We start from the raw sequence: 22,658 nt of genomic DNA, 5'->3' as shown, positions 1-22,658 counted from the left end.
TACCTCGTTCTATAAACCACAAGAAAATGGAATTGCGGAGAGGGCAAACTGAATGATTAAAGGAGTGATTCAAATGGCTATCTCTAGTGGTGAAAATGTTGATTTGATGGTATCAGAGATGGTGTGGGCATATCGTTCGAGTGTACACAATGTCACGAATAGAACACCATTAAAGATGATGTGTGGGAGACCACCCAAAACAAAGTTAGTTCCCACTTGGATTAAGGACATAGTTACTAGAGAAGTAATTTCCACTAATCATACCCAAGCTTTGTAACAAGGAGGAGTGTGCCATAAAAAGCTGTCTAGTAAGAGAATTTATTCTGGAGACTTAGTGAAGATACGTTCTGGTAGGATAGGATCTTCCTTTAGAAAGTTTTTAGGTCCATTTAAAGTTAGGTCTACCTTACCATATTGTGTGATTTTGGACAATGGTGAAAAATGGAATTACAAGAGGGTAGCTTTGTATCAAAAAAATTATGGGAAAAACGATGTGACTACTGATAGTGTACTTAAGAACAATAGTAGTCACACTAACTTTTCAAATAATACATTTCTATCTATATCTGACAATGACTTCACTTGCAATTCTCAGGAAAATTCTGTTCCTCAAAGAATTGTTCAGGGAGGAGGTGATGCTCCGGCTTCTTCCTCCTCAAGTTCTCAGACTATTCTGGAGGTAAGACATCATAGAAATCGTTCTCCAGAATATCAAAATGATTATATATGTAAATAATCTACCTTGATGTATTTTTCAATGTGTATCCTTAGTATGAACTGATTCAACTTAATTGTATTTTGATTGAATATTGTTCATGAATTTGCATTATTCAATGATTTATCCTTTGCAAGAACTGATTTGATCTATGTATACTTTAAGTGATTTATGTGCAAGAATTGTTTATATTTTATTTCTCATTTGTTGTTGTTCATTTAAGGGAATATGTTGTAACTAACTAGGTTGACCGTGGAGTGTGGAATGCAGTGTTGGTGCATTCTACATTTATAGAAGCTATGTGGGTTCTATGTGGTGGCAGTTACATGCAAGCCAGCCAGAGGGACAGCGGCATATTTCCTCCCGGTGTATCTACTTCAATAAACAACTTTAAATTAACTATTCTAAGGAGGAGCTTAGCGCGCATCCAAGATGGTCGCGTGAGCACAGGGCTCCCCGGACCCTCGCCACTCTTCGCAACTGATCCTGATAACATCCTAAATTCTTGGACGGATTCTCGGAGATGAACCTCGACTGAATTCATAACTCTTTTCAGAATTTAATTCGGACTTGGGAAACCGAATTACAGGGACTTGAACTTTTGAGGCCCACCTTGAGGCAAGCCGGGGACTTGGCGACTTGTGGATCCGGGACGAAGTTGAACAACAACGGCAGTGGGGTCTCCTCAGTAGCCCTACTCTAACTTTCGGTTTAGTTTCTGGGTCCTGGCATGGTCTGATTGCGAGACTGTTTCGCTTGGTCGGGGACCCGTCCAGCCTCCATTTAGTGCGAGCGCTACTTCACCAGCACAGCCGCTTTGGTCAAGTCGTGACTTGTCTTGGCCGCGTGAGCCAGCCTTTGTGGTCTTTTGGTGCCTCACCCGCAGGCGGTTTTCACTAGGTCTCGCGGGCCCCTCCGGGGCGCTTCTTCCAACATGGCGGGTAGGGGTGAAGCCGAGAAGCGCAAGACCAAGACGCCCCTCCGTGGGGGACCGGTCCAATCCAATGTTATGGACCGGTACACTGAAGCTAAAGGATCCCCTGGGCTCTCCAATCGTACCCCGGAGGACGCAAAAGAGGACCCATCCGCCTCTGTTGATTTGTCCCAGTAGGACATCATGGGTGCCATCGCCAACATGAAGGAGACCATCGGCCAGCAATATGAGGCTCTTTCTCATTAAATTGATACGGTCGCCGTTGATATCACCCTGATCAGGGCTGACCTGTCCAAGACCAATGAGAAGGTGAAGTCATTGGATCTGAAAACGTCCAGCCTCACGGCCGATGTGTCGGAACTTCAAATCGAGCTTGGCAATTTGAAATTGGCTAATGACTTGATGTCCCATAGGCTGGAGGATTTTGAGAACAGGGCACGACGCAACAACATCAGCGTCATAGGTGTTCCAGAAAATCCCGAGACTCACTCCGTTGACCTCCTGGTTAAAGATCTTGTCCTAAACCATCTTGCCCCTTCTGGACTGAGCAAGTTTTTCGCAGTGGAGCGTGCACATCGTGTCCCGGGTGGCAAGCCTAAGCTGGGTGCCCCTCCGAGGCCTATCATCGCGAAACTTTTTCACTTCAGGGACCGTGATGTGATCCTGCAGGCATCGAGAGTGAATGGTCCGGTGAAATTCGAAAACTCCACTGTTAATTTTTACCGGGACTTCACTCAGCTTGTTCAGAGACAAAGGATGGGCTTTCAGGGGGTTAAACGACGTCTCCGGGACTTAGGATTAAAGTACGTGATGCTTTTCCCTACTAGGCTTCGTGAGGAGTACGATGAAAGGACTTTCTTTTTTGATCGACCGGACAATGTGAGTGACTGGCTGGATTCCCTGCCTGGCCGAAACGAACGGACGGAGCACCCTGGCGATGCCGAGGGTGGTGAGCCTACGCAGAAGTGACCTTTCGGCCCCTGATTTCCGAATACCAGACATTGCTCAGCTGGGTTCTCTTTCTTTTGTATATTATGTCTCATCGTTGTCCACATCGGGGAAGCGGGTGGTGACGTGTCTCTTTCCTCCTACGGGGTCTTTTTGTAGATTGGGAATGTTAGGGCGACAGGCACACTGCATGTTGGGGTGGCTTTTTAGTCTACTGCAGGGGTGCAGGGAGGGGGGAGTTGTAACGGGCTTTGGTTAGGGGTGGGATGGGGTGTTCATGTATGTGTTTTTCTTTCTTAAGGCGATGTATTGTTTTCTTCTTTGCTTCAAGTGTCCTGCTCTGTGTGGGGTGCATCATGCTTCACTTGTGGGGATGGGGGGGTAGTGGGTTGAGGTTGTTATCTTGGAACGTCAAAGGATTGGGGGATCGCATAAAACGGGGTGTTGTACTGTAGTACCTGCGTCGTTTGTCTCCTTATGTGGTACTCTTGCAGGAGACGCATTTGGTGGGAAATGTGTGTCATGCTATGAATAGGTGGGGTTATCGCTTGGTTGCACACTCCGGGTTCGCCACTGGCTCCAGAGGGGTTGGTATTCTGGTTCGCTCTTCTCTCCCTCTAGAGATTGATAACGTCATCCTTGACAATAGAGGGCGATACGCCGCCCTCACTGGTAGGTGGGAGGGTAAGACTCTTTCACTGCTTACCGTATACGTTCCCCGGGTCTCCAGACCTCTACCTTCTCTGATGTTGGCCGGGTGATGCTGGAGATCCGTGATGGTCTTCTCCTTATGGGTGGGGATTTTAATTCTGTGCTTTCCGGCGCTCTGGATCGCTACCCCCCCAGGGATCTTCCCAATTCCCAATCATGGCTCAGTGGGTTCTTGGACACCTTTGGTCTTGTGCATTGCTGGAGGTTAATGCATCCAACACAATGTCAGTACACCTTTCACTCTGGGGCTCATGGGAGTCTCTCCAGGCTTAATTACATCCTTATGCCAGCTGCCCAGTCCTTCTCCGTTGGGGAGATCAGACACTTGGCCCGGGGCATCTCGGATCACTCTCCTTTGTGGTTTAGTATGGATACCGGTGTACACGCTGCGGGCGGATCGCCCCTATCAATCCTTGGTACCTGCGCAATCCCAAGACCCGTAACAGTCTGATAAAGGTCCTAGACCACTATTTTCTGGAGAACGAGGGGTCCGTTTTGTCCTCTGTGTCCCTGTGGGAAGCCTTTAAAACTGCTCTCCGTGGACAGGCCCTATCCTTAATTGCTGAGACCAAGAAAGCTAGGACTAAGGAAGTTGTGAGTCTGGAGGCGGAAATACTGGAGTTGGAGGCGGACTTAAAATCAGGCGTTACCCAGGATAGACTCCACACCCTTAGTTTGAAGCAGTTTGACTATAAATTCCTCGTCACGGATACCGACAAGGCAATGTACAGGGAACAACAGGGTAGACTGTATGATGTTGGGGATAAGGCGGGTAGATTGATTGCTTGGCTTGATAAGAAGGAGAGAGCGAATCGTGTGGTCCCTGTGATTCAGACTTCGGATGGAGTGAGTGTGACTGACCCTAGCGAGATTGTGGAGTGTTTTGCTGACTATTTTCGTGTGGTGTACTCCCCGGTGTCTGATAGAGACGAGGATGACTCCCGTTCATTGTTGTGGGGCATTGCGCTGCCCTGCCTTTCTGATGAGGATCGAGAGTGCATGGATGCTCCGTTGTCGGTGGACGAGATTGCGACCGCGATTCGTTCTCTCCGTTCGGGCAAGGCTATGGGCCCAAACGGCTTGCCTATTGAGCTTTACAAACTGCGCCCGGATAAAGTTGCACCGTATCTTCGCGATATGTTTCTCGAGTCACGTGATCTCGGCACCCTCCCTTGTGACCAACGTCTGGCAACGATCGTAGTAATTCCCAAGGGGGGCGAGCCCCGGGATCGTTGTGCGTATATAGGCCTATCTCCCTGTTGAATGCTGAGCCTAAGATTCTCGCCAAGGTCCTCGCTAATCGTCTACTCACAGTAATTTGTGACCTGATCCATCCGATCAATCCGGTTTTATTCCGCACCGCAACACTGCTCTTAATTTGCGGCGCTTACACGGCGTTCTTGCTAGGGCGGAGTCTCTTCCGGAGCCGGCCATCTTGGCTTCCTTGGACACCACAATGGCTTTTGATACGATAGAATGTCCATATCTCTGGGCCGCCCTGGCAAAATTCGGTTTTGGTGCGGACTTTGTCAGATGGGTGAAACTTTTATATACGGAACCGATGGCTCAGGTGGTCATCAATGGTAGAGTGTCCCAGTCCTTTGCTCTCGGGAGGGGTACTAAGCAAGGGTGCCCGCTTTCCCCCCTGCTCTTTGCTCTTGCGCTAGAACCGCTTGCAGCCTGGCTCCGATGGGACCCGTCGATAAAGTGGGCCCCTGATTTTGAAGACAGAGTCTCGTTGTACGCCGACGATATCCTCTTGTACCTCACCTCCCCTCGTAAATCCCTTAATGTTTTGTTTGACGTTCTCACCTCGTTCGGCAGGAACTCTGGTCTGATCATTAATTGGTCTAAATCGTGTGTGTACGTTATCTCGGTGGCCTTCCCCCATTGCCAAGTAGGTTTCCCATTCAGATCTCACAAACTGGCTTCAAGTATTTGGGGGTCTTTATAACGTTAGACCCAGCTGCCCGTTATGAGTACAATCTTCTTCCTACTCTCCGACGATTTAAACTGGACGTGGTCCGGTGGCGTAGATTGCCGTTGTCGCCACTCGGCCGCGCGGCACTCTTCAAAATGATGTCCCTGCCTCGGTTTCTCTACGCACTCCAGAACTCATTTGACGTTATTCCGGCAAGCTACTTTCAGGAGGGGGAAAGTCTACAGAGGAGGCTTGTGTGGGACGGTTGCGCGCGTGTCGCTCTTGCAAAGCTGACTCTCCCCTGGTATGACGGGGGCATTGCGGTCCCGGACATCAGGAGGTATTATTGGGCCTCCCAGTTGTCCGCAATCAACCACGCAATGTATGCACCCGGTCCGAATCCGGCTTTCGAGATGGACAAACATCTGTTGCCTGGCGGTAATTTCAATAGAGTGCTCTACTCTCGGATGGTGGGGAGGAACCTAACGGGACCCACCAAGATTGCGGTGCGTGTGTGGAAGGATGCAAATGCGGCCTTGGGATGGAACGATCGATTGACACGAGCGACCCCATTGTATGCTTCTGAGAGACTGGGATGCCTGTGGACAACGAAAGGTTTTGAGAACTGGGACATGATCGGTATAAGCAGAGTGGGTGATCTTTGGGTGAAAGGTGCGGTGAAGACCTTTGCTGTGCTTCAGAGTGAGTATGAGTTGAGTGATAGAGAGTTCTTCAGGTATGTGCAGGTTCGCCACGCTTTGATGTCGGTCTTCGCCGCCGATTTTAATGTTCCAGAGTCTTCCCCACTCGAGGACCATATACTTGATGGTCATCTGCCCGATAGTACGATCTCCTCGATTTACAAGAAATTAATTAACAATCGGGCTGATCTCCTTGTGCGTCTGAGGGAGGCCTGGACCGGAGACGGGCTTGAGCTGGATAAAGGGACTGGCAGTCCGCACTATCCTCCCCGAAAGAGGTCGCCATTCCTGCCCGTCTCCGTCTCGTCCAGTTCAAAATTCTCCATTGGGTGTATGTTACTGGTCCTCGTTTGATTGCTATGGGTTTTTCCTCGGATGGGTTATGCAAGCGCGGATGTGGATTGAGTGCCACCTTTCTCCACATTATTTGGGAATGTCGTGAGGTGGCGGTGTATAGGACTCGTGTGCATGCGGTTATGGAGTGTGTCACCGGGGTCGCTCTGCTGCCTGAGGCTCGGAGATGCTTGCTGAATGTGTGGGAACCGAATGATTACAACGTTGCTCAGGCCCGGTGTGCGGGCCTTGGGAACATGATAGCAAAGAGGGATATCGCGCAGCTGTGGGGTTCCCAATGGCCCCCCACCGTGTCAGTATGGAAGGAGAACATGGACTGGTGTATGTTTCGAGAGAAGACTGTATATTTGGCGAGGGGCAAGCCTAGGGCGTGGAATAAAATTTGGGGTCAATGGAACGCCTACCGAGGGAATATCTGTACGCCCCTGTTTGAGGACAATCTGGACATTTCTCTATCCCCTGATCCTGATGTTCCTGACAAAAATTTACTCTTTTTTCTGATTGTTCGACTTCCTCACTGCCTCCTCCCCCCTGGACATCTCTATTGCCGTCCTGATTCACTATCCTGTACTGAGGGTCCCCCCGTCGGAGCTCGACCTTCCTTATAATGCTTTTCGCCTTGAGTTTTGTTTTTTCTGTTTTTTCTTTTTGTTCCTTTTAAAAAATTAAAAATATCTATATCCTGATTCTATCCTGTGTTGCAGAGAAATGTATCCTGTATCTTGCGGGACCTCTGGGGATCCGTCGCTGCTCAGTGAGGTTTTATGATTGCTTTATATGTTTTAGCGGCCGGCCCCTGTGGTTGTAGGCCCATACTTGTAAAGATATTGGTATTGCACAATAAAGTTTTTTTTTTTTAATAAATAAATTAACTATTGAAAAGACGATTTATTTGTCACTAAGCTCAAACTGCAAAGAATGACCCAAAGAGAGAAAATTAAGTCTGTAACAACAGCCTCTTTAAAGCGGTGACTACGATACAGCTACAAGAGAATAAGAGTAAGGCTCTAGAATTTTTTTATTTATGTGTTTATCTCTAAAGAAACAGCAAAAACAAAACAATCTTGGAATTAGGTTGATTTTGTTGGATGTGGTTAGCAGAGTTATTTTGGGTTCAGAGCTGCCACCTAGGAAAGCCTACCAATCCAAGACATCTCTGTAAACTACGCCTGGGGAGGGAGTGAGAGAGAGAGAGGGGATCCCTGGGTGGTGTGCCTAGCATGGATGCCACCACTTTTTCTTACCCAGAATACACTTCAATCATCAACCTTTAATTAAAAAAATAGAATTCCCTTATGTTTCGATGACGGAATGTTTAGGAATTTGTGGGGAACAGCAACAGTCCAAACACAGTGTTCGAAAAGTTCTACTGATGGTTAGAAGACCCAGTGAAAAGACTGCTACCCACAAGCTTAGGAGACCTAGAGTAAGAACGTTGGGGATGGAGCCTTGGCAGGGTTATGTTCCAATGCAAGAGAAACTGGAGGGAATGAACACATTTTGGGAAAAGTGCAAATAATCCAGCAAATACCATGTTCAATGCATTCTTTCTAGGAGTCAAGCACCGTGAGAAACTTATGGCCTCAGCAATAGAAATCTTATTTTGTGTATTTGTTAAAAATATATGGCTGTGTTGTCCTGTGCCTTCGTACAGTCCGGTGGTGACACTTGCGACCTAAAGGCAGAGACCCTAAAAAGCATTTTGCTTTCAGTTGCTTCCCAAAAGTCCCAACCACACCCAATTTATCAACAGTCTACCCTCCGAACCCATGGAAAAACTATGTAAGTGTGGTACTCTCATACACCAGAGACCCAGAAGATCACAAATGATGAGTTAAGCCTTAGAAGCTATATGTTCATCCACCAGGGTGACTGAAGGAAATTGCCATGTTTTGGAAAAAAAGTGCCATGTTCAGCACGTTCTCCTAGTCCGCCTGTCAGGTTAAAGGAGGTCTGGCTGGCAAATATAGAATTCTTAGGTCCAGAGTTTGATACCGGTCAACAAATCAACAGTGCATCATAAACAGTGCTAATATTTATTGATTTGCCCAAAAAATACATAATTTTTTTTTACTATATTACCTACGAGACACTACATATGTTTGGTTTTGTTAGACTCCAGATATTTAGAGCAACATTTCCCAGGCTAGATTTCTGAGATTTACTCTGAGAAATGGAAAACAATATTGAGCAGATTTGTTAAAGCAAAAAAGTTACTTTTCTCTGTATATATATATTTCAGACTGCAACTTAGATATTGATGTGGGCTTTACACCAAAACAGTGTTAAAAAAACATAATTTGGGGGGGCGGAGCCGGACCGGCGACCAAGATGGTCGCCCGGGCTCCCGGCTCCGCCGACCTTCTTCCCCCGCCGCCTGATCCCGTCGACTATCCTGCGCTGCTATGGAGCTCCCGCACGTCGGAAGGGGTGCTGCGATGCTGCGTTCGACTCCGAGAAATTTGCGAGTCCTTAGGACGGAGATATGGACCCCCGCACGTTATGGCCTGCACGATATCCGAAGCCGGGACCCCAAGTGATGCTGCTGCCGGCCGCAAGTTTAACAACAATGGACACGCAGACCCGGAAGGTGCCGGTCAACCGTCATGGAGGTCAGCCCACCCCCGAGAGTGTACATCCAGCGCTCGATCAGTGGAGCCTGGTGAACTTGTAATGAGCCGTCCCTCTATGCCGATCGTGCTCCCTCCCCGATTACTGATTGCTGGCAACGGGAACCTGGACGTTGCTCTTTGTTTCCCTAACGGAACTTTGTTTGACCCGCGTGCAGCTGTCTACATCCCGCACTCCAGCTGATCGGAGCCGGCTGATGTACAACGTTGCTGTGGCACTTTTTGGATTGAGGGGGCTCGTATGTGACCACCAGTGGGAAGTGGAGATGGCACCCATACTGTTTGCAAATGTGGAGGTCTTGGTGGTAATATTCCCCTCCCTATGGCAAGGGCTGGCGGCTCTGGTGTTCGTCTGAGCGGCGCTCATACTGGGAGTCCCTTTTGGTAGTGGCGCCTCAATAAGTCCTACCTGACCATGGCGGTGGCAGTGCGCACTGAAGACCGAAGGGAGGAGATCGGATACCCCCTGTGTGCTGGAGGGTCAAAATCTGGAATAGATCGCTACGGGGATGATCCCGCTACATGTGGATTGGACAGGTAGCCCGAACCCGGTATTATCTCTAGGAGACCTTGTTTGTGTGGCCCATACTACAGTTTTCCGTGAAGACGCTGCTGTTGGGTGTGGAGGTGACTCTATCGGTGGCTGAGAGGTGACTGTGTGTACTTGGGAGACTCTCTGTTCGTTCCAAGTGGATCGCCGCTGGGACATCTGGCCCCATGGGTAGCGGTGGATGGCTGTCAAGTGTGTCGTATCCTGGGACACTGCAAGAACTCTAGTTTCTCTTGGACTGGCCTGCGTGCTCACTCTCAACTCCGGTGTAATTGAAATGCCATGTGGCGGGGGGGGGTCGGGGGCCTGTACTGGAACCCTCCATACTTCTTTCTTTCTCCTATCGTGGGGCTCTAGTTAATTTCTTTCCCTTCTCTTTTTTCTTCTACTTTAGTGTAGATTATTGTTTCCTTCTCCTTTCTCTTTCTCTTCCTTCTATATTTCGGGTTTTAGACACTGGGCGACAGGCACGCTGCTAGGGGGGTAGGCCGTAACCATATGCAGGGGTGCAGGGTGGGGGGATGGGGAGGGGTATTATTGTTTCCTTTTTTCCTTTTCTGTTTCTATGGCCTTCTTTTATTCTAGTTATATTTGGCTTTTCTTAACCTTCCTCTTTTCTTCTTCTCTTCCCGGGATCTGAGTGGAGTTAACTCTCCGTACGTTTTTACTAGTTCAAATAATAAGGGTGGAAGTCTTTCTAATGCTTTGCGCCAACGCGGTCAGGCAATGTTTCGGTGGGAGAAATGTACTGCTAATTGATTATCCTGATTATTTACTCCAGCGCTAATATCTTGCCTACATCAATCCTGACTGTGAATATCCTGTCCTACGAATATCCCTTGATTTGTTATGGTTTAATTGTGCTGCATCAGATCCTGTTCTTTCTTTAATTTAAAAAAAAAAGAAACCTTCCTTAATCCTGTTACCGATATGGTAGGAATGTTCTCCTGAGTTACAACAGAGTATTTGGGGGGCGGACTCCTGCATTTCTATGGTTTACTTGATTTGATTTGACCGCCTCAGTCTTGATGGCCTACCCTGATGGTCTTTAGACTCATGACTGTAACTGCTTTAAGTAACAATAAAGGTTTACCAAAAAAAAAAAAAAACATAATTTGTATGGGTGAACAAAGTAATCAAAGCAGTACATGCATCTAAATAACAATGCCATTTTATAAAAAATAAAAACAAATCTCTGGCACAGAGGTGTGCAAACACTCAGTTTGTGAAAGGGTTAGTATTCAGTTTACTCTTCATTGCCAGCCTACACAAGCGACCAATCCTGCTGTGCATACATCTTTTGCCACTAACCCAATTTTTTCATGTAATAAATGCTCTCCCAGATGACACCGCACTTTTCGTGGGCTTAAGCAGTCCTTTTTCTGGAGTTACTGCTGCTTCCTTCAAGCCAGTGCTGCAGCCTTTGGAATGCAATACATTCCACTCCCAAAGTCTGCTCTCCTTAGTTTGCTAAGACTTACTTGATATTGGAATTCTATGTTTGCTATGTGGAATGTATTGCTTTGAATGTGCGCATGGAGTCTTCTGCGGTTCGATGGTGTGTGTGAGTTGCTGACCGGACTTCGTACTGAAGAGGCGCTCCATGTCGAGGGAGAAGATTTGTACAATAAATACTTACTTTTGAACTGGACAATGTCTACCGAGTAATGACTTGATGAATCATTACAATGCTTTAATTTTTTGTTGCAGATATAATGGGCCTTTTCCTTTTAGGGCATTATAGGTGAGGCAGCAGTCAGATCTTAAAAAAGAATCTTTTCTTCACTAGCAGTCAGTGAAGTTCCCTCAGCAACGAAGCCGTGCCGGAAGAGCAATTGAGAACAAGCCTGGCTGCAATATTTTGAACTACCTGGAGTTTGGCAACCAAGGTATCGTTAGCATCCGCTAAAAGGGCGTTGCCGTAATCCAGCCTGCTTATTACTAAGGCTTGGACTAGAGTCTTTCAGGCAAAGGTTGGAAGGAGGGGAATATTCTGTGCAGAAGGCGCATGGCATGTTATGCTAGCATACTCCGGAGGTGGCCAAGATGTCTTCTTTCATCATCAGAGCTTGGTCTACTTTCATGCCATCCACAGACGCCTAGCCCCAGCTGAATCTATGACAACATTTCAAGTGATGTCATAGAACCAGGACATGTGGATGCCACAGAGCTGCTGACCAGTTTCACTTAGAGAGGTCTTCACAAATATAGTCCCAAGTACAGCGGCTTTAACGTAAACATACACTGGATCATTTCTAATTAGTTCCTGACACTCCCCAGGTTCTATAATCCTGTCCTGGATTAAGATCACCAGCCCTCCCTATGGTGAGGCAGTAATGAGGTAAAAGGGGCTCTTGTCCATTACAGGATAGACGATGCTGCAAAAGCATCCTCATATTAAGTAGCACTGAGGAAGGTTTAAGAATTTCCCTTAGGATACTTGCTAAGAGGACAACAGGTAGAACCGTATGACTGAACATTGTGAATGCTGTAAAGTGGTAAAGACTCTCGTGATACTCAGTGATTCGGTACCTCGGGCTGAAAGATACTAAAGGAGTGGTCCTAAGTCTCAGAAGATGAAGAGTATCAAGATAAGTTTATAACCTCATGAGAATGCAGTAACTCTAAGCAAACCATTCAGGTGGCCTTGGGATGAAGACATTACACTGTGTTTACTGATATTAGCTAATCTTAAACTTATGGACTGAAGGGTTATTTAGAAAAGTGGTTGTTTCTCATACAAATTACACATAGAGAACGAACTGAAATTGAGTTAAAGTACACATGATTTCTTGTGGTATAGTCTGATGTCAGACCAAGTTATATGTGTTTATGGTATCTAACCCCACAGCTAAGGGTGGTAACTCAGTTATGAGGGAGTGAAGCAATAATAAGGTATGAGTGTGACCTGAGAAATGTAAAAAAAAAATAAAGGTTATATTTATTACTTCCTCTGTCTACAGTAAAGAATGGGTCAGTGAAAGTGGAGAACACCTGTATAAAACAAAAACCATTCATTTTATAGCCTTAGGTGAGTAAATTCTCTCAGTGACCTACGATGTTAGCCATTTTAGATTTCACACAGGTTTTAAAAATGCTGTAAATCAAAATAATGTCAGGCTTTGGTCTGTACTTTTTACTCACAGAAAAGCAGATAGCTATATGAGCAGGTGACATGGCACATCCTAATAGGTTGTACAATACCAGTAATGTATACAAGTAAAGTAAATGGCACTAACATGAATGGTTGTATTATTTCTTTTTTTTTTAAATATGAATGGATTCATTATTCAAACATGTTTCCAACCGCTGCTCAGCTTGATACATACATAAAATGTTTTTACTCCTAAATATGGTTTGGAGTGGACAGTCATTTCTAAGCTGGCTACATGGGGTTAAATGTAGAAGAGACAACTGGAGCAATACCTCTGTCTGTTGCTCATCCAAAATAAATGTTGGATAACTGAGTGTAATCTTTCATAATTTAAAGGGGCAGTGAACAGGCCGATGTTACTATAAACAGTCCCTTTAATGAACTCTAGCGGATTGTTACTCATAACAGTAATTAAATTTGTTTGAAGTGAAGAGCATATTGTAAGTAATACCAGGTCAATAGTATGTATCAAAGGGCTCAGATCGACATATCAATGATGCAGTCAAGGGGGTGAGAACCCCCTTTTTATTTAGCCACATGGTTGGGTACAGCACTATGGTGACATAACAAAAAGCGATTAAGTGCTTTCTACCAGAGGTATGTTAGGCAGAGAGAGCCTCAGGCTCTTATGACAAAAAGAATGTAAATTGTGAATGTAGTTTGTGGGCAGCAGTGAGCTGTTGCATTAATATTTGAATGATTTACTAAGAACATTTACAGTGTATGTTACAAGGACCATGTTGTCCAAAGTCTACAATGAAATAGCATATGTAGTCGGCAGTGGAATACCATTGGGCACAACTGAATGCTAGATTCATTACCACTGAGAAGTTCTATTGTTCATCTTCCCAGTCTTATTCCAAATAATGATGTAGTGGTGTGTTAGACATACACACAATGCACATCCTCTTGCAATTTTACTTTTGTGTGAAGTGCAAGTGGATATTAGTCATTCGAAAGTGAAAGCGCATACATTTGTTAGTGTACTATTACCTTTGATGATACTCAAGGAAATCAGTTACCTTTCCTCCTCAAAATTGTCAGTCACTGGAATGGAAGGGCTCTAGGCACTATGTACCCTACACTACGCTGTCAATTTAGCTGCAGTGAATGCTGAAACATTTTCACATTAGTTAATTCTGTTGTGGTTTGCTATGCTGATGAGTGCTTAACACAGAGTTGCTCGGATCATAGATATTTCTGCAAACTGTATAATATTTTACTATATTACCACGTTCCTTGCAGTTCACATAAGAGACAAGCTAGTGATTGGACAACACTGCAGCCATATCAGTTTTGACTAGGCCAAAAAAATATCCACTTACAAAACAGGATTTCCTTCCCCAGTTTCTCCCCAAAGGGGGACTGCACCCATAGAAGCCTACCAACAGGCTGGTGAGTTTCGTCAGGAATGACCCAAGGTGGTTAAATAATGTCACTATGCTAATATTTTGAATACTGCTGTCCCTCCGCATTATAGAAAAGGATGCCTTGGCAGTTACCCCAATCTGGGTTCACATATATAAAGTATTCTCTTCTGCGTAGACCCCCTGTCATTCTTCCGCTATCTCCTTAAGGATGCAGCACAAAGGAACCTATCTTTCCATGTCAAGTTGCACAGAAAACGAAATCATAAACAAAAGCAAATGTTGATAACATCAACATGCCAGAGGCACCGATTAACAAGATAATCTTGAGGGCTACTCAACAAATATATTAGCTGTATTTTGATAAAGCTGGAAAAAGGAAATAGCAACAGTGGTGGAGATGTACACAGCAGTGAAAAGCAGATGTTCACTTCTTCGAAACTGTCTGTACTCTTCTACATTTTCGTTTTTCTACACTCAGACCTAGAAACTATTTTTAGGGTTAGCTCTTCACCCATCACTTCCAACTCCAGAAACAGGTCTTCATATACCTCACAGCCTCTCTAATCCCAATAGGCTGTGTACATTTGCACACTTTCATATCTTTGTCTATTTTACTGAGCCTATTCACAGGACTAGCAAAGTCAATTCCTTAACGGTAAAACGTGCGCACACGGATGCTTTGCTCTTATAGAACATACACCGAAGGGATAGGAAATAAGGCTGAAATATAGAAGCCATTTTGCTCAACCAGGTCAAGTCAAAATAACTTTATTCGGTTCCAAGGACCATAAAAGTTTGACAAACAGACATTACAATTAAAAAAAAGTTCACGACATATTTGTTTAACAGCATAGATAAAACTAATAAACAAAAGAAATTCTTAGAATTCACAGAGTTAATAAAAGATATGATCCAACATATAAAATACCTAGTGCTGCAAGATATCTCTCCAACCATAAAATTTCATTGGGATTAAAATTGTATATTAAAATATTACAACACTCCTGTTAGTCTACAATAGCTCATAATGCTTTCTAATGGCCATTGCAACTTATAATAAGCGACCACAGTGCAAATAGCAGAGGTAGCCAAAGAGTGCAGATAATTAAAACCTTCAGTGTATGACCAGACGTCCGGAGATGCATACTGAATGTGTGGGAACCCATGGATTTGAATGTGTATCGGAGGCAATGGGTGACACTGGCATGCATGGTGGCGAAAAGAAATATAGCTCAGCTGTGGGGAGCAAGCCAGCCACCCCGAGTTTCCAAGTGGGCGGAGGATTTAGACTGGTGTATGTTTAGGGAGAAATCTGTATACGTGGCCAGGGGTAGCCCGGAGAAATGAGGACAGATCTGGGGGGCATAGAATAGCCATCGTGGTGAGATCTGTGCGCCTCCGGAGCGGCGAGTGGAAGCAGAAGCGCAGGAATCCCCATGATCCTATCAATCATATACTGCTTCATGTGATTCTGTACAAGCGGTAGTTTGACCTCTACAATGAGAAGACTGTTATTTCACCTGATGTTTCTTTTCTTTTTTGTTAATTTATTGATGAAAAGTTTTTTTTTTTTTAAACCTTCAGTGTAGGTACGTGGAGCTAAACATTTTCCCCTGGGCTTTTTTTTTTTTTAAAATATATTTTTATTAAGAGAACAGAAAAACAGAAACAATAGAAAGGAAAGGGGGGATGAAGACACATGAATTGCAAATCAAAGATGTACCCACGCAGGGGTCAATGCAAAAAGGCCAAGCAACAGTAAACGTCATGAAGGGCTGAGCAATGTCAACACACAGGGCAGGACGCAATAGTGCAAAAAGAAAAAGTTCCAAAAATCAGCTCGGGAGAGTGTCAAGCCCCCTGAGAAGTCCGGAGGGGAAAGCCCGCATGGCATCGGGCAAGTCAATGCAATTCAGAGGCTAAGTCGACCAAGTTCGTGTACGCCTCCCCGCAGTGCGGCCACAAGTAACCCAGCGTGATATGCAAGATCATAAAAAGCAAATCATTCACATCCCCTGTCAGAAAAGAAAAACAAACCCAAAAACCCCCCCTCCCCAGAGGCTCCAACCTCCCCAGTGCGCCCACCCCCCCCGATGGTGGCGGCCAGACAACAACCATTCACACAGGCACGGATCACACCTGAAACAGATGTAAGGCACGTATAGTGGGCGGGCATACCGCTGACGGCAACCCACGAGAAAGAAAGCGGACCAGTGGGCCCCATCTGAAAGCAAAATTCTTAAAGTTGTTCCTGAAGATATCTGCCATTCGTTCCACACTCAGCAACCTCCATAATCTAGCAAACCAAAGGGAAAGAGCTGGGGCCTCCCTCTTTTTCCATGAAGCAGCCAGAGTCAGTTTGGCCGCTCCCAGGCAGAGCCAAAGGATGTGCTTGTTGGCCCTGGTTTGGTGCTCCAGAAGCGGGTCCCGAAGGCCTAGGAGCACGAAGCCAATGGAATCTGGAACCGGGTAGCCCAGGATATCCCTAATATGAGACAGTATCTCCTACCAATAGGGGCGTATGATGGGGCAATCCCACCAGATTTGGCGGAAGTCCCCCAGGAGTCCACAGCCCCGCCAACATCTGTCAGAAGCTGAAGGAAAAATCCTTTTCAATCGGGTCGGATACAGATACCAATCTAGCATGGTTTTCATATGTGCTTCTCTAAGATCGATCGAATGATTAAATGTGTGTAGATCGCGCCAAAGTTGCGACCACTCTTCGTCGGAGATGTCTCTCCCCAGGTGCTCCTCCCACAAACCCATGTATCTAGGGCGAGGCGAAATAGCCGTGGTTAACAGTAAATCGTAGAGAAAGGAAATCACCCCCTTCATGGAGGATGTGCGAGTGATGTAGGACTCGAAAGCTGTGGGAGGCCTCGTCGCAGCGTCCCGCACCTCAGGAGACAGTGCCCAATGCAACAGCTGGGCATGTCGGTAGCGTTCAGTAGGTGGCACACCATAGTCGCGCATGCAATTGTGGAAGGTGAGCGGCTCATAGCCATGAAACAAGTGTGTAAGGGCATGGCAGCCTCCCGCCTTCCACCCATCAAAGGGCCCCTCAACTAGCGCCGGCGGAAATGCTGGATTGAAGTGAATAGGTGTGAAGGGGGAAGGAAAGGAAGTCCATCTTTCATCATGAGCGACCGAGTCCCAAACCTTCAGAGTGGTGCTAGTAGGGGTGCTAATGTATGCGTTGCGAGGCCGATCCGCCTTCGCCTTCCAAACCAGATCCCAAATAGAGCGCCCCGCCACACTCCTGTCCATGTGCAACCAATGCTTCTCCGACTCCATTTGGGTCCATTCAGCCAACACCCGGAGTTGTGCCGCTTTGTAGTAAAGGAGCATGTCCGGCAGGCCAGCCCCACCCTTCCTCTGAGGTCGGCGAAGCGTGATAAAGGAAAGTCTGGCACGGCCCCCCTGCCAGATGTAACGCAGGATCATAGTTTTCAGACGCCGAAAGAAACCCCCGTCCAAGGGAATGGGGAGGGCTTGGAACAGATACAGAAGCTTGGGGAGCAGCGTCATCTTGACGGCATGTACGCGCCCAAGCCAGGAAATAAACATAGGCTTCCAGCGATTCAGCTTAGCCTGTATCTGAGACAGCAGAGGAGGGAAGTTAGCTGCATATAGGGTGGCGACGGAAGAGGTCAGCTGGACCCCAAGATATTGAATGGAGGAGCCCGCCCAGGCCAGGGGAGTGAGCGGTCGGATGCGCTCTACCTCAGAGGGCAGAAGCGTGAGATTAAGTATGTATGATTTGCCGGGGTTCACCCGAAACCCCGCCACTGCTTCGAACTGGGAGAGCACGTCCTGCACCCGCGGAAGGGAAGTCCCGGGGTCAGCTAGCGACAGAAGGACATCGTCAGCAAACAAAGATATTTTATGCTGTTCCCCCGAAAAGGGGAGGCCCACAATATCCGGATCCTCACGAACCCTAATAGCAAGAGGCTCTATGCTAAGCGCAAAAAGTAAGGGCGATAGGGGGCAGCCCTGCCTCGTGCCTCGGGAATGAGCAAAGGGTGAGACATGTCCGTTCACCATGACCCTCGAGCGCGGGTCGTGATAGTTGGCCCGAAGCATAGTTATAAATTTGGGAGAGAAGCCAAAAGCATGTAAAGTGCTAAAGAGAAAGTTCCAGTCCACCCGGTCGAACGCCTTTTAAGCGTCAAGGCCTAGCAGGACAGCTGGGATCCGAAAGCGTTCGGCCTTCTCAATCAGGTGAATTAGACGTCTAGTGTTATCGTGGGTCTGGCGACCCTTTATAAAGCCCGATTGATCCGGATGAATGAGAGCGGGCATAAGGTCCTTAAGTCGAGCGGCTAAGATAGAAGAATACAATTTAGCATCAATATTCAGGAGAGCTATGGGTCGATAGGATTCACACTTGGAGGGGTCTTTCCCCGCCTTGGGAATGATCGAAATCATAGCCTCCGCCATAGTACCCGAGGTGTGGCCCTCATCCCTCATGGTATTGAAGAGGAGCACCAAATGGTCTCCCACCTCGGACGCGAACGTCTGATAAAAGGAGGCTGTATAGCCGTCCGGGCCCGGTGCTTTGTGCGGCTTGAGAGACCGAATGGCAGAGAGTACCTCCTCCCTAGTAATCGGGGCCTCCAGAAGCTCATTCCATTCCTTGGAGACCTGCGGTAGCGCTAGGGCCTCCAGATATGCTTGTTGAGCGGACGGCACTAAGCGGTCCGCCGAATATAGAGCAGCATAGAAGTCACCAAAGAGCTCCGCCTTATCCGCGTCCCTGTGTTCCACCACCCCGGAGGGGGTCCGAATACCACCCACATATTCTCTTTCACGTTTATCACGGAGCTGCCGTGCCAAGTGCTTCCCCACTTTGTTGCCCTGAGCGTAGGAGAGGCGCCGTAAGCGCAGTAGGGTATATTCTGCTCGGTTATTATAATGCGCCCTGAGCTTCCCTCGCACCGCCGCCAGAGGGCGAAGCGTCTTTCTAGAAGGATTCTGCTTATGTGCAGTTTCCAACGTGGTCAGTTCCGCCTCCAGCGCCTTCCTTTCCTCCCGACGAAGCCTATTCAGGGCGGAGTTCAAAGCGATGCATGTACCCCGTGTCGACGCCTTGAAGGCGTCCCATTGGGTAAAGATCGAGGTGTCGCCAGTCTTATTCAGCTCAAAGAACTCCCCAATGGCCGCCCTAAGCTTCTTGCAAGATTCCTCATCTCGCGTGAGGGATGCCGGGAAATACCACTTGCGATGAGGGGACGAATCAGGGGCCCAGATCAAGCATGTCGCCAAAAGGCTATGATCCGAAACTGAAAGTGGAAAAATTTTGCTATCACGCAGGTCACCCTGTAAAGATTGATGCACAAAAATATGGTAGAGACGGGAATATGTGTGGTGAACATGTGAATAGAACGTGTAATCCCTAGTGCGGGGGTGGAGGGAGCGCCAGCTATCAATAAGGCCCAGAATTAACAAAGGATCACGCAGCTCCGGGGAAAAGAGACCCGTCTCAGTCCTCTGTTGATGTGAACAATCAAGATCTTTATCCCAAACCAAGTTGAAATCCCCCATCACAATCAACGCTCCCTCCCCAAAGTCCCCAATCACATTCAGAAGAGTCTCAAGGAACCCATGCTGCCCTGTATTTGGAGCATAGACCACCACCCATGTGCAAAGTTTACCCATGAGCATCCCCTTCACCATCAACCACCTCCCCTCTTTGTCCCCCCGCACCCCCACAGGTTGAAATTGAAGGGCAGATCGGAACAAAAGCGCTACCCCACGGTGCTTAGTAGTGGCTGAGGATTTATAAATCAGAGGATATTGCCTGTGCTTGAGCCTGGATTCATCTTTGCGAGCCAAATGAGTCTCCTGCAGGCCCACCACATCCAGTTGATGATCTAGCATATATTTCCAAATCTTTTGACGCTTCTGAGGCGAGTTAAGGCCTTTAACGTTCCAAGAGCCTATCGTAACAGGCAACATCGAGACCAACCTCCCCTCCTAGCGCTTCCATTAATGCAGCCCAACTCTAAAGACAACCCAGACACACCACAGCCATACCAGGTGCCAATCCACCACCACCGGGGTCCATCCCCAACAAGCCCACCGGAGCCCTCAGGAGCCTCAAGAACAAACCATAGAAAAAGGAAAGAGAAAAATAGAAAAAGAACAATGAAAGTCAGACATGACCGTAAGGGTCGGGGGTAGAAGACCCAGGTAATGCCACCCCCGATTCCAGGGTCGGGGTGACCCTCCATCGGAGAAATGTCCCACAGAGTACCTGAGGTGGTAGAGCCCCCCGGCTCCTACGGGCCGCTGATGATGGGGCCTAAGCCGCCGAAGAGCTGTCCACTCGGCTCGATTCAGTCACCTGGGCCACCGAGGCCAAAGCATCTCCCCTCTCAGTCTGGCTCGCTGACGGGGAAGGCCCCTCCGCTGCGCCCTGTCGGCCCACTGTCTGCCAAGTTGGGGATCGGGAACGGCGACGTCTTCTCGGTGAGGCGCTGGCGTCCGCCGAAGCAGATGTTTCCTCCATTCCAAGCAAGTCCCTGGCGGCTGCCACTGTTCGCACTTGCACCAGTCTATTTTGCCATCGGAAGATAAGCCGAAAGGGGTGACCCCAGGAGTAGGACACCCCGTGTTCCCTCAGGAAAGCCGTGACTGGGCGAAAGTCCCGCCGCTTTTGCAGGGTGGTGGCCGCCAGGTCCTGAAAAAGTTGGGGGCTGTGGCCGCGAAAAAGCAAATTGTTAATGTCCCTCGCCTTCCGCAGGATCATCTCCTTCAGATGAAAGTCGTGGACACAGACCAAGATGTCAGGAGGCGGCGAGCGTGCGCCACGCGGCAGGCCCACCCGATGTACCCTGTCCAGCTTGACTTCATTGCGATCGTCCTCCGCCAAGATGTGCAGAAAGAGAGCCTCCACATATTCCCGCAGATTTCCACCGTCTCCATCCGAGGGCACCGCTCTAATTCGGATGTTATTGCGACGGGACCTGTTTTCCAGGTCCTCGCAGTGGGTCTGAAGATCCAAATTTTGCTCACGAAGCTGGAGCAGGTCTTGCTGTAGCTGATGGACATCCCCACTGAGGCCCAAGTCATGGTCCTCCAGGGTAGCTACACGCTCGCCAATGCCGTCTACATCACGGCGGACTTCACGGAGGTCGGAGGCTAGTTGCGCTTTCAGTTCCGTGATATCCTCCTTGATGGAGGAGAAAAGCTCAACCAGGAAGGCCTTCGTGACCGGGCCGTCAGCGTCGTCTTTGGTCGGCGACTTGCTAGGGCCAGGGGGCGATCCAGACGCCCCCTTCCCGGGACCATCCTTCCCCGGTTTATTCAGGCGAGTCCTCGTCGACATGGTGCGACGTCCCAGTGCCGATGATAGGAGGCAAGATGGCACCACTTCTCCGACCGTTCGTCGATGACGCTGTCCAGCGAGGCCCCAGACAGGACGGCGCCTCCTCGTCACCTCTGTTCGGCGATAACTGCCAGCTAGGCCACTGGAACCACAGGCGGGCTCGTCACAGCGCCAATGTGGGGGACTCGCACAGAAGAGCTTCACTCGATCACTCGCCAAAGTCCCGAGTCCTCTCTTGCAAAGAGTCGAAGCCGCCCAGACAAAGCCCCGTAGGCCGCTCCGGAGCAAGTGCGTCACCAAAGTAACACCTCGGCTAAGTCCGCCGTCCCGTGTCGTAGCTCGACGGGAGAAGGGACAAACCAGTGCGGGACGCCTCAGTAGACCCAGGAGAGTCAAAGCCGGGGCCGAAATCGCCCCAATACCGCTAAACAAAGCTATGAAGGGCTCGGGGTGCCGGAGGAGCTCGCAGGCACGTCTTACTCCGTCGCCATCTTGGCCACGCCCCCCCCTGGGCTTTTTATAAAGGGGGCAGAATAACAAAGAGCAAGGTGCTCTGAGCTACCAAATTATCACACGGGCAGGGCGTGAGTTTGACAACCCATCCTAATTGTCTCGGGAATGCCATTAAAGAGTGCAAAGTAAATAAATGGAGTCTAGTTAAAAGAAATCGTGTCTGTACATTAGTGATAAAAGTTAAATAAAATTGCTGCTGGGCAGAGAATCAGTGTGGGACACACCATAACGTACGATTTTATCAAATTAACTTTTAAATCAAGCGCCAACATAAAATCGGTAAAGGCATTGAGCGATTTCTGGAGGCTGTTTGCTGTCAGAGCCATTAACACTGTATTTTCTGCGTATGATAGTAGCGGGACCGGATTGCCACCAATTCAGGGAAAATCAATTTCCTTACCTAATAAAAATGCCTCTAGGCCATTGGTGCAAATGAAAATGAGAAAAGGAGCTAAAATGCACCCCTGCCGAACACCTTCTGTGGAGATAATAGGCTTGGTCTTTTTCCCTTGCGGGCTGTATCTTATGGCAACAGTAGTGTTAGCATGAAGCCTATGCAAAAGGGAGATCAGTGCTTCCTCAACACCCATTTTCCCCATTAGTGCCCACAATGTCTCCCGATTGATGGTACCAAAGGCACTAGACAAGTCCATGAAGGCCAGGTGGACAGAACCCCTCCTGACCTTCATGTACTTGCCCATAATCAGAGACAGATTTAGGCACTGCTCTGTGGTACCCATCCCCCTCCTAAAGCCATATTGTGTTTTTACATGACCCCTGTGGTGGTCGCCCACCAATTTAAAGGCGGTCAGTAATTGGTAGATGGA

The 22,658-nt window shown here is 47.9% G+C and overlaps 1 protein-coding gene across 2 annotated transcripts in view; it reads right to left on the bottom strand.

The window, feature by feature from the left end:
• MRPS31 (mitochondrial ribosomal protein S31) overlaps nucleotides 1-22,658 on the bottom strand; it is a 232,440-nt gene that overhangs the window by 177,468 nt on the left and 32,314 nt on the right. The window lies entirely within an intron of this gene.

Source organism: Lissotriton vulgaris, chromosome 8, assembly GCF_964263255.1.
Source record: "Lissotriton vulgaris chromosome 8, aLisVul1.2, whole genome shotgun sequence".
NCBI classification, from domain to species: domain Eukaryota; kingdom Metazoa; phylum Chordata; class Amphibia; order Caudata; family Salamandridae; genus Lissotriton; species Lissotriton vulgaris.
This window is presented reverse-complemented; position numbering and strand designations above follow the sequence as displayed.